We start from the raw sequence: 22,212 nt of genomic DNA on the forward strand, positions 1-22,212 counted from the left end.
GCCTAAATTGAGGGAAAAAAATATTTTTTTTATATATTTTGGGGGGATATTTATTATAACAAAAAGTTAAAAACATTGCGTTTTTTCAAAATTGTTGCTCTATTTTTGCAAAAAATAAAAACCGCAGGGGTGATCAAATACCACCAAAAGAAATCTCTATTTGTGGGAAAAAAAAAAGGACATCAATTTTGTTTGGGAGCCACGTCGCACGACCGAGCAATTGTCAGTTAAAGCGACGCAGTGCCGAATCGCAAAAAGTGGTCTGGTCTTTGACCAGCAAAATGGTCCGGTCTGTAAGTGGTTAAGAGAGCATCGCTGGCAAGGTGAATTTAACATGAAAATGGTACTAGAAGTATTGTATTTGATCAGCCCCAAAACACATGTTCAGTTGTCTGCATGGAATGTAATTTGCACTGCTGCATTAGTATAACATTGCTGTACTGTCTTCCGACATGCAACTGCATTAGGAACTGTTTGACACCAATGGCTTTTGTCCCCTTCTCTTGGGGATGATATATCCTTTCAGTATCTGATTCACAAACTGCAATACCATCAGCAAGCAGATGCATTAGGAATAGAATACAACGGCAGTGTACAAGCCTCTGGAACCCCTGAGTATTAAATGTCATCCTTCTCTCTACGCTGTACTGCTCATTTGTGATGCTGTCAAGAACAAATGACCAGCGCTTTGAACTTTGGTTCATAGGCTATGAATATTGATTTCAACAATTCAAAGAATCCTGTCAGTTCTTTCTTTTTAATTATACCTTGGATTGATGTTTTTTTTAAAGTGTTAAAGGGGATATGTAGCTTTTTTGTCATATTGACCTATAAATGTGAAACCAATCAACTTAAAAATGGGTAAAGTGTCTCCGATTCATCTGGGCCCAGAATGCCCCAGAATTTCTAGATCCACTCTATATATTGATAGGTTACAAGGGGGTTTGGGGGTCCCCAAGGTCCTAGATACTATGCGGAAGAGCAGATCTTCTTGCTGGATATGCTTCACATCGCCTCAGATGTTCCTTTTTGGGTGTTGCTTGAACTGCCCAACTGAGATCCATATTCAATACAAGCCTTGCTGTGGCTTCCCCATGAATCACGTCCCCTCTCCTTGAGTCCCATGATGTTGCAATGTCTAAGGGTATGGGATTCAGTCCCCTACTCAGGTAGTTTAATGTCTTCCTTTCTCTGCGCCTGCTGCCTATAACCCCTTCTTTCCTCCAGGTTTTGATGGAATCCAGGTGTTCTCCTGGTGGCTCTCACGGGGCTTCATGCGGGTCCAAGATTTTCTCTCCTCCCGCTCCTTCCCATCTTGGGAGACCATATGCGAGACACTCAAGGCACCAGCCAGGGAGCATTTTTGCCTTCTTCAACTAAAACATTGGATTGCAACCTTGTGCCGCACGTTTACCTACTCCTATCAAAAAACCCTCTACGGACATGCGTGTCAGCATGCCTCAGGGGCCCCTGGCTTTATCTCGGCCATCTATGCATCTTTGAAGAGACGCACGTCATCAGTATACCTCTCCTACTTGTTTCAATGGGAGCGGGACCTCCAGTCGCCAATAGATTTAGGAGGACTGGAGTAAGGCTTGGAAAACAATTGCAAAATGTTAATTTGAAGCCGCGTATAATGTTCTTTTTAGGTGGTACTGGGTCCCTGCCCGGGTCGCCCATGCTTACCCGGGGAGTAGTGAACGCTTTCATAATGGTGGGCAAAGGGGAGATGTCCAGCATACCTGGTAGTCCTGCCCAAGACTGGTGGGGTTCTGGTCCAGGGTTTTTGGCCTGCTCCAGACTCTCTTTCATACAACGGTCTGCAGGGATGCAAAGTTGGCCCTATTGCATTGCCCAATTCTAGTCCTAAATGCATCCCAGCAGAAGCTGGCTACTTCTATCTGCTAAACGGACCATAGCCCAGGCCTGGAAGACCTCACGTGTTGCCTTTCAGGGGGTGAAGTCACGTATGACTGCCTTGATGCTTCATGAGAAGATGTCTAGCATTGTGAACAACTCAAATGCCAAATATCTCAAAGACTGGGAACCCTGGATTTCCTATGAGTTTCCCTCACTCCAACCGGCTTGTTCGGGCCTCCTCTGACTTCTTCCGGCAGCATATCTGACTCTGAGTTCTTTTTCCTTCCTTTTTCTCCTTGCTTCTTACGCCCTCCTACCTTCTTTCTTTCTTTTTGTTCTTACAGATGCCATCTGTACAGTCCCTGGGAGGACTGTGAATAGGTTGTGGCGTATGGCCTTTCCCCTTAATTATCCTTCAATATCATCCCAATCACAAGAAGTTTTCACTTACTCTTGGATTATTTTGTAATTCCTGATCATTCCTTAGCCCCAGTGAGGGCGATATGCTTGCTTTTGAGGTCTTACATTGTGGCTTAAAACCAATAAATACATTGAAACAGAAAAAAAATGGGTAAAGGGGAAAGTAACTGGCCTGGTTGCTTATGGAGTAAGCCCTATTTCTGCCCAATCTCCTCCACAGTGATCTATGCTAACCCTATCCTGTGTTTTAGCTGCAAATGTACTTATCTGCCTTGGACTCATCTTACTCCAGCTATGAAACCTACAGTTAGGGACATCTGAGGCTTAATTTAAGTTCTAATGCAAGCAGCAGAAAGTGTATGAGCCTCACCTAAATTCACAAGTTTACCTGGTGCTGCTATTGCAAACTAGGCAATTACATATGGGGACATAGCGAATATCCTGGATGCCATAATTGTGTGCCAGACCATTCTTACTACCAAGAAAGAAAAAGGTAAAACATTTCATTGCTGAGCCAAGATTTCCACGTTTTCTGCAGCTGCATGCCTCAGTCACGCATCAATCACGTGGAAGATTCCCCAAACTCTACTAACATACAACTGTGACAATCCATTTCTTTCTTTGCTGCAGAAACATTCTGAGAATCAACAAAATCACATCAGATAATCTAAAATTAGGCTAGTGGCTGTTTACAGTGCAAGCTAAATTTCATGCAGATAACTGAACATGTGTCCTGGGGCTGATCAAATTATATACTTTTGATACCATTTCTATGTTAAATTTGTTAATGCCAAACAAGATTATGTCTACTAAAAAGGGAATGTGGAAAAAAAAAAAAACGTTTACAGCACAACAGATTTCTTGGGCATGTGATGAGGGCAAGCACCCAGAGGACGTCATGGATAAATTGCTGGTGTTGCCATTTGGTCATGAGGCCTTCTCTGAGGCCCGTGTGGTTGAGAGAACCCCCCCTTGTCTCTCTCAACCCCCTCTCTACTCAGGGACCCACTTTCAACTTTATTGCCAAGCTCCTTAACTAAAGGAATTGAGACACCATACTCTATGCTGCAAGAATGGGGTGAACCCTCTGCTAAAGAACACAACACTCCCCTTTTATACAGACTTTTCAATTGAGGTGCAAAAACCATGCTCACAAATCCTATTAGACCCCTTTTCCACTTAGCCGCCTAGGGCGTCAGCGGTAAAGTGGCGCTATGTTTAACACCGCGCGGGGCCGGAGCAGCGATACCCGGAAGAAGATGGATGCTCCGGACTACAAGGGACAGCGGTGACAACGCTGGCTCCTGTGTCAGGTAAGTGACACATAATGGGCTACTAGGCGATGCATAGCAGCCCATTATGCTTCACCTTTGCAGGGAGACAGAGGAAGTAAGCCCACCAGGGTTTACTTCCTCTTTAACGTGGTTGTAAACCCCATTTATGAAATCTGAACTAAGCACATGTATCTGTAGTGTTTACTTGTCTCTCTCCAAAGCTCTAAGTGTTGTTTCTCTCTGGTTTTGTTCCTCTTATCAGCATGAGTCACATCTGAGAAGTTATCTGACAAACGAGATAAAAGCAGCTGAAAACTTGTGTCGAGGAGGGTGCTTAGAGGGAGATAAGCAGGGAGCTTGTCTATTCAGACTACAGCTGTGCATGTTCCTTCAGCCCTATGCCTATGTGGGGGGGGGGGGGGGGGGGGGTGTCTCTTTCCTCCAATAAGCTCTTACAGAGTGCAAGTCCAGTCTCCCCACCCACCCCTATGTACTGCTGAAAAAAGGAGAAAGATTTGCAACACAATCTGCACATTTCAAAGGATGTAGAAAGGGTTAGACAGCAGATATACAGGTAAAACTTATGTGGGGAGATTTGTTTAATCTCTGTATCATCTGAAGCTATTCTCTTCACTGGGTATATGTGAGGTTTTACAACCACTTAAATATGCATTAGAGATTTGAATACGATTCTGGCAGTATTTCAATATGAAGCAGAGCTCAAGAAAAGGAAGGTAGGACTTCAAACTAGCAGGAGGAAAAATCAAGAATAATGTAAAAAAGTATTTTAATGAAAGAGAAGTGAAATCTTGGAGCAATCAGAAGTGGTAGTGAGCCGATACTCGGCTTAGACAGTGACTTCTAGTCCCATCATTTAGGTGCCGGGGAAATTTTTCTGCCTCACAAATCTTGTTAGATGGCCCTTCTGTACTGTACCTTCATGCCTGTGTTGCCAGTTGTCAAAATTAGCAGGTCAGTGCCTCAGATGGCAGTGATGAAAAAAAGTGTTTTAGGATACTTTGGCTCCTTTTGGTGTCAGCAGTCTCTGTTGACATTTACAATAACAATTCCACTGTGGAAAAACTGACAGAGCTATACTAGTAAAAATGCATGCAATAATTTACTGACATAAAGTAAGATGACAATTTATTAGACTATTACACATGTAGGTGATAATTACACAGTTAGATGGGCATTTTTTTTTTTAATTCATTAACCACTTGCTTACTGGGCACTTAAACCCCCCTCAGTCCCAGACCAATTTTCAGCTTTCAGCGCTGATGCACTTTGAGTGACAATTACGCGGTCATACAACACTGTACCCAAATGAAATTTTTATCATTTTTTTCCCACAAATAGAGCTTTCTTTTGGTGGTATTTAGTTACAGCTCGGAGTTTTATTTTTTGCTAAACAAACAAAAAAAGATGCAAAAAAAAAAAAAAATCATGTTTTAATAGTTTGTTATAAAATTTTGCAAACGGGTCATTTTTCTCCTTCATTGAAGTGCGCTGATTAGGCGGCACTGATAGGCTGCATTGGTGGGCACTGATGGGCTGCATTGGTGGGCACTGATGGGCTGCATTGGTGGGCACTGATAGGCTGCACTGGTGGGCACTGATAGGCATAGTTAAGGCGGCACTAATAGGCACAGATAAGGTGGCACCGATGGGCACAGATAAGGCGGCACTGATGGGCAAAGATGGGCACAGATAAGATAGCACGGATGGGTGGCACGGATAAGTGGCACGGATGGGTGGCACGGATGGGCACTGATAGGTACCACAGATAGATGGGACTGATGGGCACTGATAGGTGGCACTGATAGGTGGCTCTGATAGGTGGCACTGCTGGGCACTGATGGGCGGCACTGCTGGGCACTGATGGGCGGCACTGGGGTGCAGCACCTTTGAGGCAGATTTTGGGTGGCACTGTGGGTGGCACTGCTGGGTGGCACTGCTGGGTGGCACTGTGGGCACTATGGGCACTGCTGGGTGGCACTGACAGGGGGGCACTTACTTTATTTCAGGATGGCACTGCGGGTGGCAGGTGGGCACTGGCAGGGGGCAGGTGTCCGCTTGAATTGCTGGCCGTGATCGGGACTGATGTCCCGAACACGGCCGCCGGCGATCGGCTTTTTTTTTCTCTCCTCGCGCTGTCAGCGCGAGGAGGAATAATAGCCGATTACCGGCTCCGTTCTATCACATGATCAGCTGTCATTGGCTGACAGCTGATCATGTGATAAGGGGTCGGGATCGACCCCTTACACGGATCGGTGATCAGGCGAGTCTCACGGACTCGCCGATCACAGAGCGCGCCGCGCGCGCCCCTCAGGGGGCGCGCAGGCCGCTCGTAACCGGGACTACGTCAATAGACGTAGTCCCGGAAATGTAGGTCCGCGCTAATGCCGTCATTTGGCAATAGCGCGGATCTGAAGTGGTTAAAGATTGCTGTAATTTAAATCTCAACTATAGGCAGACATACTGTAAAGCACCAAATAATTCAGCTGTACTGTATATTCATTAAGATTTAACATGTTTTTAAATACACATAGGGTAAATACCTGAATTTACTTGATATGAACCTCATAATCCCTTACAATAGCAGTTAGTCTGGGGAAGGGAGAGGCAGCTAAGGAGCAATAGAAACATACTGAAAAAGAATGTGCTGATGGGAGAAGAGAGCATCCTAATATGCTGAAGTTATCAAAATGCTGTTACTCCCTCTCCAATCACAGGTTGTGGGCAAACTATTGCTTAGTTGCAGGCATGACTGTGCCGTAAATCTTAAGACTGGATGGACAGAAAAACAAGCATATGAAACAACTCACATATAAATTAATCCTGCTATGGATTTAACTATACACTTATACCGCGTACACACAATTGGAATTTTGGTCGGAAAAAGCTCTGATGGTTTTGCTGACAGAATTCCAACGGGATTTTGCTCCAGCTGTCTTGCATACACACGGTCACACCAAATTCTGATCGCCAAGAACGCGGTGACATACAATACATATGACGGGACTAGAAAAAGGAAGTTCAATAGCCAGCAGCCAATAGCTTCCATCTCGTAGTTGAAGCTGAGCATGTGTGAGTTTTTGCACGTCGGAATTGCATACACGCGATCTGAATTTTCCGTCGGAAAAATTGAGAACCTGCTCTCAATCTTTTGCTGGCGTAAATTCGGCCAGCAAAATAACGATGGAGCATAAACAAGGTTGCATTTTCCGAAGAAAAGCGCTCATCTGTCTTTTGCTGGCCGAAATTTCGACCGTGTGCATGCGGCATAATATAAGCTTTGTGAATTGACATTCACAGTAACAATTAAAAAAAACATTCTAAAATAAAAGTTCATGTGATAAATGTAATGTGTATGTGGTAAATGTATCTGATCTACATAGCTTCCAACTGTCCCTGATTTCGAAGGACTGTCCCTGATTTCGAACAAAGTCCCTCTTTCCTCCTCATTTGTCCCTCATTTTGTTTTGATCTATATAGTTGTATATAAAATGCACTTTTTAACTTTCAAAAAGTGTTTCAGTGTGAAACCTGTCATCCAAAGTCTAAATTGCTGCATTTGTAAAATTCAAAAGCCAGTATAAAGAAATAGTAGTGGTAAAAAATAAATATAAAAAAGAAGAGCACTTGTGGGTTCAACATTTTTTTTTGTACAATTCTCCTTTAAATCGGCGTGACGGGGATTTGCCTACATACCTTTGCTAATAGGTGCCTCTCATTCCCATCTCAGAAAGTTGGGAGATCTGGATCTATGTTGTAACATCTGAAAAATGTATTTTCAGTATTAAGAAAAAACTAAAAATTACTACACTGCCAAACAGTAAGCCTTCGCTCACTGTGGCTTTTAAAAAGCGCGATTTCAAAGCCACCAATCAGTGCGATACTGATGTGCCATTTTACAGCGGTTTGCTACCTCATTTAACAGAAGTCAATGCAAGTCCCAATGAAATTGCAAAAAAAAGTAGTGCAGGAACCTTTTTCATAGTTGCTGCGACTTGAGTGGTAACAATTTGAATGGTTACATTTCCAGAAATGGGGTGCGACTTCTCATGTGAATCTGAACTGTCAAATCGCACTGGTGAGAACCAGGGCTAAAAATAAAAAAAAATTAAATAAATGAAGTGGTTCATTAGGAAAATAGATAATTTTTCTATTTCTTAATCAAATAACAAGAATCAGAGGACCTTAAAAGGTGCAGGCTTACATAAGCTGTCCCAATTACTTTTACATTCCCTATATTTTCAGACAAGCATGTAGCAGACAAATACAGAGGGGTGGGACCTGTGTCCTTTACTGAACTCCAAGAAACTGATTTTACAGTAAGTACAAAAATCCTGTTATCATTCATGTTCAGGGACACAGGATTCAGTTCTGAGACAAATGCAGTTAAACTGAGGGGTGAGCAACAGTAACAAAGCAAAACAAAACAAAAAAAACAACACTAAGGGCCGGTTCACACTGCAGGCGAGGCGAGGCGACTCCGACTTGCCTCGCCGCGACCTGCAGCGGCCTCGGCGGCGACTTGCAAATGACTTCTGTATAGAAGTCAATGCAAGTCGCCCCGAGGTCGCCCAAAAGTAGTACAGGAACCTTTTTGCTGAGTCGGAGCGACTCGAGTCGCTCCTCTCAGAACGGTTCCATTGTACAGAACGGGGGCGACTTGCGAGAGCGATGCGAGGCGAGTCGTGTCGCCTCGCCCGCTGTGTGAACCGGCTCTAACAGAGACACATAAACAGTAAAACAAGAGCTACCTGAAGGACCATACATCCTAAAACTGCATTCAGATGAGGCCCTAACATCCACTGGAAAAAGAAAAAAAAATTAAGAGAATAAATAAACAGAAGACGGGGTGGCAGCCTGACAAATCTGGGACAAAAAGTTGCCTGATGGTGAAAAGTTCAAGAAATAAATCACAGATCTAGTAGATTGTAATTTTTTTTAATGGATGCATTGGCTGAAAGGTAAACCTGTACAGCTCAAACATATAAGCAGTGAAAGGAAATTTCCTTTCAATGTAACAGACAGGTGAAGAACAATGTAATGGTAAAGGTGAAAGGCCAAAACCACCTTATGAGGAATACTACTTTGGCATAGTTGCCAGTCTCAAAATGTGTATTCAGTGAAGAAAAATACTATGTATAAAACCAGTGTTCATATAGACCCCTTGATAATGTCCCATTGGATGAAACGCATCGGGCAGAGATTCAGGTGCTTTATAAGATTCAATGCCCTTGATTGTACCTTGGCTGTTATATGTTTTTTATATTAAATGGACTAAACTATTGGAATTTTCTCCTGGCTCTTGTTTAGTTTTATTTATCCTTAGTTGGAAGTATAAGGGGTGATGCCAGTGGAGTATACATTCTGCAGTGGTTCCCGAGAGATCCTTTTGCTGGTTTGGGTGGTTTTGCTGCTGTATTGATATCCATTCGCTCTGATGAGTTTAAAATTTCACTCAGTATTGGTGGCTGGTCACTGAAGCACCTCCTGAGGAACATCTATATGAACACTGCTGCTGTTATACACAATATTTTTCATCACTGAATACACATTTTGAGACTCTTATTATTACTGGACTATTTTTTTACATTGTTTATTCATGTCATATTCATTTTGTTATATAAAGGTTCTACATTGTTTTGCACATCTACTTTTGAAGGTCACAGTTATACCGTCTTATCTTAGCAGCCATATTTTTTTTCACAACACAGATAGCACTTCTTACATTATACTTACCAGTCTGCTTAGAGACATGCCTCTCAGAGGTGATAGCAACAAGGAAAGCAACCTTGTGAGTGAAAGTTGACCCCTAAATGAGTTTAAATGCAAGCCTATGACATGCCAACAGGACCAAATTTCAATTCTACAGAGTCACAGGTGGATGCACAGGAGGGGCTACATGGAATAAGACCAACACCCTTTGATGAAAGCCAAGGTCAAATGCCGAATCAGACCTGGCTTAAAAAGATTAGGAGTTGTCATTATTTTCCATTTAGATAAAACAACTGTCTCTTATGTTTTATAACAGAAAATAGGGAAATCCCCCCCCCCCCCCTTTCAAATCTTTGGTCTCTTTTTCCCTTATATAGTACAGTTAAAAAAATTAGATATATATATATATATATATATATATATATATATATATATATATATATATATATCAGTGAAAGAAAGCTTTATAAAGATACAGCTCAAAAATATAACATTTATTTGAGCATTGTTACATGACCAAGTAATTGTCAGTCAAACTATCACAGCACTGAAAACCAGTTGTGGCTCATCCATTAGGGGCACTGATCCCCCCTATCCTTGTGTCCAGCCCCCCTAATCTACATGTAGGATGCCGTATGCATGGATTCCAATGTTTTTTTTTTTTTTTTTTTTTTTTTTTAAGCATGTGATTAGAGCCAGAGGCTCGAATAGGCTTCAAAAAAGGGTGGGCTTGGGGAGTAGAGCACTGCGCTCACCGCAGTTTTGTGACAATAGTGAATGAATATGGTTGGTGGTGTCAGGGTATAGTGCACGGTGCAGGCTGCTGGAGTGGTGAGGCGGTCCATGGTCAGGTCCATCTAAAGCCCCCCAACCCCCGACCAGGCGCCATTGCTAAAAACTGAAAAACAGCCAGCTAATAAAAGGGGAATTACAGGCTAGTACAGAAGTGGTAAAAAACCAGTGCATCCAATAGGTACAGTCAGCGGTTTGTTAATCCAGGATATCATCAGGTTAACAGTGTGAACAATCCACTTCTTTTTTTGTGCCTCATGAAATGAATACTGGTCTGTAAAGTGTTTGAGAAGTAAAGAGTTAATCAGAAGCTTTCAGTCACCTTACAGATTCAAGTAAGGTGTGTTCTGGCTACCGCTGTTGTTCCAATTTTAAGGTGGTGCGCACAGCATCAACAGAAACGAATGAAGTACCATTAGTCCTGGGAGCAATGGCACCTGCTTGGAGCTCCTCATAGAGAATTTTGTCAATCAAAGATATGAGAGACTCTTCATCAGACAGAGACTCGGCTACAGAAGGTTTAGAGACCTTTGCCACTACAGGTATGTCAGGGACTGATTCTGGAGGGGAACTACTTTTATTACCTCTGCTTTCTGAGAAAGCAAGCATAGTTGCATAAATTCAAGAACAGCTGCTGAAAACTTTTCTAGATAAGACAAAGGAGGGGGTCACATGTAATGGTGATAAGAAAAGCACAAATTAGTGTATAGAGGGGACAACTATCCAGGCTATCAGTGTCAGGTCCCCCTAGGGTATTTTTATTTTTTTCTGATTGATCATGCAGATGCTGCTGGATAGCAACTCTCTTTGTCTAGCAATTAACTTCCCTACATACATTTTTGATCACGCAGATGTTGCTGGATAGTAACTCTACTAGTCTTGCAATTATCTTCCCTACATACATTCACAGGAAAGCCCTCTTCTGAGTCAAGTTTCCCATTTTAACTGAGAAACATGCTGGCAGCGTTTTAGAGCAAATCCACTTGAGGGTAGCCCTGTCTGTTGTGAGTAGCCTAACCTAAGCCACTGAGCTCTCCCAATGTTTCTTTCCTACTTTGTATGAACTCGCATCAATGTCCAAGCGCCTCTTGAATGCTTTTTTCTTCATTGGAGGTCTCCAAGAAAGGGCACTGCAGGCTTCCCCAGAATGGTTAGTGGAATAGGAGCTTGATAGGCCTGATTTAGGCCTGCTCCCCTTGTTCTTGGGATCAGATAGGTTGCACTGCTTAACAGAGGTAAATTAAAGTGATTATAAAGGCAGAAGGTTTTTTTATCTTAATGCATTCTATGCATTAAGATAAAAAAACTTTCTGTGTGCAGCAGCCTCCCCAGCTAGCTCCCCTTAATACTTACCTGAGCCCATCTCTATCCAGCGATGTTGCAGGGGAGACTCAGCTGCCCGGGACTCTTCCTCCTCATTGTCTGAGACAGCAGGGGAGCACCATTGGCTCCTGCTGCTATCAAAGTCAGTGAGCCAATGAGGAGAGAGGGGGTGGGGACTAGCCTCCGTGTCTGAATGGACGGTCGGCTCGGGTTCCCCCATAGCAAGCTGCTTGCTGTAGGTGCACTCAATAGGAGGGAGGGGCCAGGACTGCCGAAGGAGGACCTGAGAAGAGAAGGATCTGGGCTGCTCTGTGCAAAACCACTTCACAAAGCACGTAAGTATAACATGCTTGTTATTTATAAGCAAAAAAAAATAAAAAATTTGACTTTAGTATCACTTTAACTGAGAACACCAGGATAAAAACATAGGCATTTAAAAACAAGCTGCTAAGAGCAGCAGAGGTTTAAAAGGGCCAGAATGATTAGATTACTGCAGGCAGCAGCAAGAACTAACAAAGGTGTATTTCTTGCAAATAGGAGCACTGAAAAGGCAGAAAGAGCATGCCACCCTCCAGTTTGTTACACAGGACTTAAATTACCAGCATTCATTTCTATCCATAGTACCAAGGGAAATAGGGAGGAATGATGGCACCCAATGACTGCAATAAGTTAATAAGCTCCTAATGCTTGGGCCACGTGGCATATAAATAGAGAATGTGAAAACGGGGGTCTCCAACTCCCAGGCCATGGACTGGTACTGGTCTATGCCCTGCTTGAAGCCAGGCTGCACTGAATAAGAACCCTTTCACACCGAGGGCGTTTTGCAGGTGCTATAGCGTTAGAAATAGCGCCTGCAATCCGCCCTCAAACTGCTGCACCATTTATTCCAGTGTGAAAACTCTGAGGGCTTTCACACTGGAGCAGTGCGCTGGCAGGACGTCAGGAAAAGTCCTGCCAGCAGCTTCTTTGTAGCGGGGAAGGAGCGGTGTGTTTACCGCTCCTCCACCGCTGCTCCTCATTGAAATCAATGGGGCAGCGCAGCTATACCGCCTGCAAAAACGAAGCTACTGCGGCGTATTGCGGGCAGTTTTAACCCTTTCTCGGCTGCTAGCAGGGGTAAAAGCGCCCTGCTAGCATTTCGGTAAAACGCCGCTAGAAATAGCAGAGTTTCATCGCCGACACTATAGGCTCTGCAGTGTGAAAGGGGTCTAAAAGGTGAGCAGCGATTGAGCAGATACCAGAGCATCATTGCTCGCATCAACACTGTTGCGTCCACCTCCATGAGACTCTCAGATCCCATAGAAGCAGAACCCTGACAACTCCGGGTGTGCTGGTTTCCCACTCCGGATGGAATTCCTTGCGAGGCTGTAACACTGGGGAGAGACTTTACTATTAGTAAGTTCTTTCATCGTTTTTCCTTACAAAGGTCAAACTGGATCTAGTGGCTGCCATGGCAGGTTAGTGACAAACTGCATTTAATGGCTGCACTGGCAGGCTAGTGACAAGCTGCATATGCATTATATTAACCATCGCGTCAGGATAACTGAAGCACAAACACTCCCCCCTCAACCCCAATCACACAAATCAACCAATTATGTCAGAACTAAAGTACTGTAATGGTTACCTCTACACAAGCAAACAGGGAATATAGCTTAGTGTAGTGTTACCTTTAGCAGTCCTTGTTCCTATAAGTGTAGCAAGCCTGGCCTACTGATATATTGCTGCCCCAGGAATGCCATGTCCACTGCCCTGCTGTCTTGCGGGAATGCAGTCAGTGGTATGTGCAAATGGGTCGGTCCAGATTGCGGGCTGAGACATGTTCATAAAACAGTCAAAGGATTGGTCTAGGCAGCAGGCAGAAACGTGGTCAAGAAACAGGCCAGGGTTAATACACGTGGCAGGCAGAGGAAACACTGCACTGGTGTGGTGGTGATCAGGAACAATATGACTGGTGTCGCAGTGATCAGGGACACTATGTATGAGTGACACTAAGCAGATTGGGATGATTAGGGACACTGAGTGGATGGCAGTGATTAGGGACACTGACAGCACTGGTCTGGTAACAAAAGCAAAGTCCTAACACCACACACCCAACAGAAGCCCAGGTAAGACAAGTGAAAGTGGCTTTAGCACAACTCCACCTGAGTCACGCATCAACGCATTTTTGTAACTCTCCGGATTTATGCATCAACCTGCTATTGCAGTGAACGTGGTTGTGTGTGCATGAACAAACACCAGCTGGATACTCCTGGGACTTAAAGGGGCACACAAAAGAATATATTTTTTTTCTATGAATTTGGGTGAAAAAGCTTAAGGATTTAGAACCTCTAACTGAGCCAGTTACTCATATACCTCTGTCTCCAGAAATCCTAAAAATTAACTGCCATAACTAGAACCAATTCCATTTTCTAACTTGTCATTGTTAGTACAATTTATTGCTGAAAAGACTGAACAGAAGTCATGGTTTAAATGGTTTGCTACATCCAGGTCTCCCTCAAGTGTTGTGCCCAGTTTTCATTTTAGTGATCTCCTTTCTTAATACATTTAGCAATTTCCTCCTTGTTTGCTTTGGCAGCACTGATAATGCGTTTGGCCTCCTTTTATCTATTTTTATACTCCCTCTAACAGCTACACCTCCTGTTTCCATGAATCTTCTATATTCAGATTTTTCCCTATAATATGCTATTTACCTCTTTAGTGAACCATATTTATTATTATTCTTACTAACGTGCCTTTAAAAGGGCCCACTGATTACTTACTCCTGTTTTACTCCAACCTTATAATTTATTTATTTTTTAAGTGTTCCCATTTTGTCAAAATTGGTCCTTTTGAAATCTAATCTAAATCTTTTCTTTTTTTATATGACTTTTTCAGTTTTTGCTTTAATGACAAACCAAAGACATTGGTGCATGGGCGGACTGACAACTTATGGGGCCCCCGGGTAATAGGAGAAGATTATGGGGCCCCCGGGCAATAGGAGAAGATTATGGGGCCCCCGGGCAATAGGAGAAGATTATGGGGCCCCCGGGCAATAGGAGAAGATTATGGGGCCCCCGGGCAATAGGAGAAGATTATGGGGCCCCCGGGCAATAGGAGAAGATTATGGGGCCCCCCGGGCAATAGAAGATTATGGGGCCCCCCGGGCAATAGGAGAAGATTATGGGGCCCCCCGGGCAATAGGAGATTATGGGGCCCCCCGGGCAATAGGAGATTATGGGGCCCCCCGGCCAATAGGAGATTATGGGCCCCCCCGGGCAATAGGAGATTATGGGCCCCCCGGGCAATAGGAGATTATGGGCCCCCCGGGCAATAGGAGATTATGGGCCCCCCGGGCAATAGGAGATTATGGGCCCCCCGGGCAATAGGAGATTATGGGCCCCCCGGGCAATAGGAGATTATGGGTCTCCCAGGCAATAGGAGATTATGAGGCCACACAGTATGCACACACACAGACACACAATATACACACACAGTATACACACATAGAATACACATACACGCAAAGGTACTGGAGAGACAGGGTAGCTATAATCTTGGGATTTAAAAAAAAAAAAAAAACATACATTTTTACATTGAGGCTGGCAACCCTGATGGGGCCCCCTTAGTAGCATGGGGCCCTCGGGCACTGCCCGAGTGCCGGAATGGTCAGTCCGTCCCTGCATTGGTGATAAGTGGGACAATTTATTCTACAATTATTACAACACACAACAATTTTGTAAATAATAATTCAGTTACCAATTAATGTATGCGCTAGGATTGTATGAAAGCTGTATCATGCAAAAATTCACTGTCTTGCAAATCATTTCACAATAAAATTAAAAATATAATTATCACATTGCTACAGCATGATACCCTAACAGTTATCCCACAGCCAATGTGTTTGTAAAATAAATACCCCAATTGGCTCATACAGAGCAGTTAAGTCCAATTCACAGTTTGTCAGTCTAAAACCAAGACATTGCAGAGATAAAGATGCTAAAATGATCTTTACCAAGGTCAGATGCGAACAAAAACATACAGTAACTCATATGCACCAATCAGGGAAAAAAAAAAAATCTTACTGGATGTGTACTCCTGTATTCAGAATAGTTATATGTGAATGTACATTTATTTGTATATACTCAATAAAAACTAGTTAACAAAAAAATAATTGGATTGACTGCTACAGGTTACACAAAACAGAATCTTCGTACTCTTAAGTAAGACGCTTAGCTTTTTGGCAAATGTATAGTTTACCAATATTTTAAAAAGAACTCACATTTTACGGTGATTTTCTGAAAAGGTTTGTCCAATATAAAACGAAAACCTAATCTTTCCACACTTCCCATTCTCCACACACCCCTGGTGAAAACCAGTGTTACATTCCATTCAGTCAAATATACTGGTGCTTTAGGAGTACCATTGTATTTGAGCAGATAAAGCTAGTGCTCTGTGGTTATATAATAGTGACAAACATCGTACAAAAGTAGTTCTCTACTTTTTAAACATAGACCCCCTATTAAGGTTTAACACTTCAATTGAAAAATACAGAGTAAAATAGGATTTCTAAATATTATATTCAATAAAGACAGGAAAATAATTGCAAATCATAGTAACTCACAGAAAACAACAAAAATGCATTCAGAATTGCTCTACTTAATATGGGCTGGAATCTGATTGGTTGCTACAGGTTACTGCACTTTACATTTAACTACTGCACTAAATGAGCACAGTTAAAATTAAAGCCAGAGAATTAATAAAACAAAAGGAATTGATAAAAAATGCAAATGGTACTCACCAGTTTATACTGTAGGAAGTGGGAGCAGGTAATGCTTCATAGACCTTGTTCAATAAGTCACACTGTCTTTGCTTCAGTTCATTCAGCTCCAGAAAAAAAATAGCTTGCTTTTGAGCTGTGTGAAAATTCAAGAGAAACAAAAAACACTGCTTACTTTCCAAAATTCCAGAAATACTATGAATGCTACCAGCAAATAAAAAATATCAACACTTTGCACTCAACATCCTTGTGTACAAGTACTGAGGCAACCTGTTAGCAGCTAAGAGTAGCGCAAATAGTCTCTGCTGTAACAATTGGCCAGGTTATTCAAGATGTGATATTAACTGCAGCAGTCGACACATAAAAAAAATAGTGATAGTAGCTTAATGTCACACGGTCATGCTTCTACAAAACCAATGCAGTCATGTCCTAGTAATTAGACGAACAGAAAGAGAATGGCAGGAGAGCAATAATCCTTGAAACGGTGTCCAGCTATTCATTGTGTGGGGCTTAAGCTCTCTTCATGATTCCAAAGCCAAGATGCTTCTACCGATGCTCTTCGCAATCATAGCAACACAGACAGTAACCATATCTATAGCTATGGGACATCTGCAAGATGATTTCAAAGCATTGACTGTGATTACAAGATAGCAGCACAAAAGGAAGGGAGCTTGAGAAATGCTCTAGTGACGAGCTGCAACTGATGATGTATCGGTACAATATGCATCTTCTCCAAAAGCACTGCGGTGCGCTTAATGGACTCAGCAAAAGTTAAAAATCTGTGCCTTGCTGTAATATGTGATTGTTTGTGGCTGCTTTGGTTGTCAGAATGGCATTAGCTTTGACACAAGGCAACAAATCTATACTGTTCAAAAACAATCAGGGGAAGCAGAGATTCGCTTTCTAAGAAATTATATACATTGCTCGCAATGGCAGCTCATTGAAAAGAAGCCGTTAGACAAAAGGGGGTGAGGAGGCGGGCTGATAGATGAAAAAAGCCTTAGAACTTAATGAAAATGTCAAGTGCACCTGTGGTATTGTAATAATCAGTATGCCGTAAAAAGAAGGGTAAGGAGGTAAGCATTGCCCCTTTTGTAAGGGTTTTACTGTACTACAGAAAAGGTGATACAAAGCTAACCTGTACCATTAAAGAGGAACTGTCAAACTCCGTTAGCCTGCTGTGTATATCCTAAAAAGAAAGCTCAGAGGAGAATGAGCTTCCCACTACATGTGCTCCCCTTTGTTCACACTGCACAGAGGCACACACCAGGGTTGTCCTCTCTCCCTTGAGTTGATTGCCATAGCCAGGGAGCCAATCACGAAGGCCCTGCATGTTTCCAAGGGCATTCAGCATTTGTGCGGAGGAGAGAGCTGCTTTATTTGCGGAAGACCACCTATTATTCTTGCACAATGCTGAAACCTTTTTATAGGTGCCTCTAAATTTCTCACATGTCTGACCTGAACGTCAACTGGCACTAAGCGCACCTCTTACCAACTGACCCAGGTGTATACACCCTGTGCCCTGGGACCTATAGCTGCAGTGAGTCCAGTCATTCACTTATTTAGGTGTGGTGATCTCTTGTGATGGATCCTGTACTCCCTGGGTTAAGAATTGGCTGAAGGTGTGAAGGAACCTGCCCGTATCTTTAATTGGTTGCATTAACTTGATCAAAGTGCAGATTCTTCTCAATCTTCACACACTTGAGTTCCCAAATCTTTAGTTTTTTGTTTTTTTTAATCAGATACTGTTTGTGGAGTATAGTTTAAAAAGGGTATCAAACAGGTAAGCCTGAAGAATAGGCTCACAAAGAAAAAAGGTGAAAAACAAAATAAAACAAAAAAACTTTACATAAAACCAAAAAAGCAAGCAGGAGTTCAAAGTATGGTCGCATTACAGGCATGGCAAAACAATCTTGAAGAAGTAGGCCACGTATACCAAATCAACCCCTCATCTAGCTTATCACACAGCACAAATCACCGCCCCAGAGTGAAATAGGGCAGAGCAGAGAGAAAAACAGTAATCGACAACCATATATACCCATAAAACAAAACTAAAAATTGTAAATCATATATATTATATACACACAGACACAGTATCTCACAAGTGTGAGTACACCCCTCACATTTTTGTAAATATTTTATTATATCTTTTCATCTGACAAGACTGAAGAAATTACAGTTTGCATGTAAAGTAGTGAGTGTGCAGCTTGTATAACAGTGTAGATTGGCTGTCCCCTCAAAATAAGTCAACAGCCATTATTGTCTAAACCGCTGGCAACAAAAGTGAGTACACCCCTAAGTGAATGTCCAAATTGGGCCCAGTGTCAATATTTTGTGTGACCACCATTATTTCCCAGCACTGCCTTAAACCTCTTGGGCACAGAGTTCACCAGAGCTTCACAGGTTGCTACTGAAGTCCTCTTCCACTCTGAGTGTTAGAGACCTTGCGCTCCTCCACCTTCTGTTTGAGTTATAAGCAATGAAAAGATCTTAATATGCTGGTATCCCCAGCAGACTAGTAGGCCAAATCACAGCACATACAGGGTTTAAGCCATTATGCAGAAGGACACCTCCCGTCCATCCCAATGCACCTGAGGCTTCTCCAGCGTCATCAGGCAGATGGAATTAGAAGGACAACCAATTGCTGCATAAAGAAATGGAGAGCGTATACTCGCCCAAAAAAGAATATCTCACAGTCTACGGGTCAAGGACCAGGGGCCTAATAGGTGAACATGGCAGCCAAAACCACAAACCAGATTACAAACAGAAGGAAATTATATTCGGGTCTTGTTTGTTGTGAGATCATACCATACCATGAAAGTCCTAAGTGCCTCAATCCAATCCTCCATTTTGTACTTGAATTTATAGGACATAGGTACAGTTATTGATTACATTTACAGTGCCTTGAAAAAGTATCCATACCACTTGAAATTTTCCACATATTGTCATATTACAACCCAAAACATTATTGTATTCTATTGGGACTTTATGTGATAGACCAACACAAAGTGGCACATAATTGTGAAGTAGAAGGAAAATAATAAATGATTTTCAAAATGTTTTACAAATAAAAATCGGAAAAGTGTTGCTTGCATTTATATTTAGCCCCCTTTACTCTGATACACCTAACTTGAATTTACCAGAACCAATTGCCTTCATAAGTCACCTAATTTGTAACTAGAGTCTACCTGTGTGCAATTCAATCTCAGTATAAATACAGCTGTTCTGTGGAAGCCCTTAGAGGTTTGTTAGAGAACCATCGTGAACACCAGCATCTTGAAGGCCAAGGAACACACCAGACAGGTCAGGGATAAAGTTGTGGAGAAATTTAAAGCAGGGTTAGGTTATAAAAAAAATCCCAAGCTTTGAAAATCTCATGGAGCACTCTTCAATCCATTATCCGAAAATTTAAATAGTATGGCACAACTGCAAACCAACCAAGACATGGCTATCCACCTAAACTGACAGCCTGGGCAAGGAGAAAGAGGCCCATATTAACTCTGGAGTAGCTGCAGAGATCCACAGCTCAGGTGGGAGAATCTGTCCACAGGACAACTATTAGTCGTGCTCTCCACAAATCTGACCTTTATGGAAGAATGGCAAGAGGAAAGCAATTGTTGAAAGAAAGCTATAAGAAGTCCCGTTTGCAGTTTGGGAGAAGCCATGTAGGGGCCACAGTAAATATGTGGAAGAAGGTGCTCTAGTCAGATGAGACCAACATTTAACTATTTGGCCTAAAAGCAAAATGCTATGTGTGGCAGAAACCGAACACTGCACATCACCCTGAACAAGCCATTCCCCACCATGAAACATGGTGGTGACAGCATCATGTTGTGGGGATGCTTTTCTTCAGCAGGGACAGGGAAGCTGGTCAGAGTTGATGGGAAGATGGATGGAGCCAAATACAGGGCAATCTTAAAAGAAAACGACTTAGAATATACAAAGATGTGAAACTGGGGCAGAGGTTCACCTTCCAGTACTACAACGACCCTAAACATACAGCTAGAGCTACAATGGAATTGTTAAGATCAAAGCATATTCATGTGTTAGAATGACCCGGTTAAAGTCCAGACCTAAATCCAATTGAGAATCTGTGGCGGAACTTGAAAATTGCTGTTTACAGACGCTCTCCATCCAACCTGACAGAGCTTGAGCTATTTTGCAAAGAAGAATGGGCAAAAGTGTCACTCTAGATGTGCAAATCTGGTAGAGACATCCCCAAAAAGACTTGCTTGCAGCTGTAATTGCAGTGAAAGGTGGTTTTACTTAGTGTTGACTCAGTACAAATGCACGCCACACTTTTCACATATAAAAATAAAAAAAAAAAGTAAATATTTATCATTTTCCTTCCCCTTCACAATTATGTGCCACTTTGTGTTGTTCTATCACATAAAAAAATTCCAATAAAATACATTTACGTTTTTGGTTGCAACATGACAAAATGTAAAAAAATTTCAAGGGGTATGAATACTTTTTCAAGGCACCATATATAAAAAGAGTTGAGCATTAATCCACCCTGACCATTTCAAATCCACTTCAACATAATATATTTTGATTTGGTAGCTAGGGGTTAATGCCCAAAAGAATAGGGACTTTGGACCAAGAAATACTGGTGATTTCTCTTCTGACTGCTTGTCAGAAGTCCATATATTGCAATTTTTCCTAATAAAAGACACACAGTTGCTGGCCAAAAGGATTAAAAAATGATATACATTTTAGATAATTCTTTGCTGGTAAGTTATCACTAATTACGGAGACTAGGTTATTATGAAAAATAACTACTGAATAAGGCTGAAGATGGTCTAACTTCATGAAACAGCAAGTACAATTGCACCCAAAAATAACTGCAAACATTATGGTGAATCAAAGGTAGAAGTTACTAAATAAAATAACTTTCTTTTAGGAAAGATGTAATCAATTTAATGAAGGATTTAAAGTGGAGGGCCACGCAAAAAAAAAATGCATTAAAGCGGGAGTTCCGCCGTTTTTTTTTTTTTTTTTAAAAGCCAGCAGCTACAAATACTGCAGCTGCTGACTTTTAAAATAAGGACACTTACCCGCCAAGCGCGCCCGCGATGTCGGCACCCGAAGCCGATCTCTCGATCGTCTCTCGGGTGCTGCCGCCGCCATCTTGGGTATGGGAATCAGGAAGTGGAGCCTTGCGGCTTCATTTCCCGGTTCCCTACTGCGCATGCGCGAGTCACACTGCGCAATAAGGATGGTCCCCGCTGTCTCTGGGATCCGTGTGTTTCCCAGCAGACAGCGGGGGACCTTCAGAAAGGGGCGTATATTCTGCAGATATCTATGCCGGAAGTGGGTGCAGATACTGGGACGGTTCCAATCAGCGGAAGCTCCACTTTAGGGAGGAGCTCCGCTTTAATAAAATAAAAAATATGAAAAAAAAAAAAAAATTACCTGAAACGCTGTTGCTAGGCAGCCTTCCTAATCTGCCTCTTCCTATTCTGCAGCGCTTCCTCCTCTTCGGTGAGCGGCCCCGTTGACTTCGGGGAAATGTGTGTGTCCCAGAAAACGATGGGGCCATTCACAAAGTGTGGCGCAACTCGCGCATGTGCAGTAGGATACGGGCAGTGAAGCCGTAAGACTTCACTGCATGTTTCCCTTCGTTAGGATGGACGGATCGGCCTCGGGACGGCCGACATCACGGGATCATTGGACAGGCAAGTGTCCTTATTAAAAGTCAGCAGCTACAGTGTTTGTAGCTGCTGACTTTAAAAAAAAAAAATAATAGTGGCCGGAACACCCCTTTAAGTACGGAGCTACTATAGAAGCAACAGCGCTATGTGGTGTTTATCAACAGATGATCATTAAACTGAAAAATTATGAAATGACAATCAATATATTCCACGGTTTTACACCTTCTTGTGAGACGCGTGCAGCTTTCATCAGCAAAGTGTTTTATCAGTCCTCTAGAACATTTATGAAATACAAGTAGATGAATACATTAAGTCCAACACCTGCATTTTATTCTGTATCTGAGATCTGCCAAGTGCAATTAAATCTTTTGCAAGACCCTTGAGCACAGGCTGCGGGAAAACA

General features: G+C 42.5%; 1 protein-coding gene across 1 annotated transcript in view; it reads right to left on the bottom strand.

The window, feature by feature from the left end:
• ANKFN1 (ankyrin repeat and fibronectin type III domain containing 1) overlaps positions 1-22,212 on the bottom strand; it is a 666,636-nt gene that overhangs the window by 496,031 nt on the left and 148,393 nt on the right. Inside the window, exon 3 of the mRNA XM_077458934.1 lies at positions 16,177-16,291. The gene's annotated coding sequence lies outside the window, so the exon portion shown is untranslated. The remainder of the gene's footprint in view (positions 1-16,176; positions 16,292-22,212) is intronic.

The sequence above is a fragment of the Lithobates pipiens genome, unplaced genomic scaffold (assembly GCF_037356315.1).
Source record: "Lithobates pipiens isolate NorthernLeopardFrog02 unplaced genomic scaffold, aLitPip1_a1.2 Scaffold_28, whole genome shotgun sequence".
Classification (NCBI taxonomy): Eukaryota; Metazoa; Chordata; class Amphibia; order Anura; family Ranidae; genus Lithobates; species Lithobates pipiens.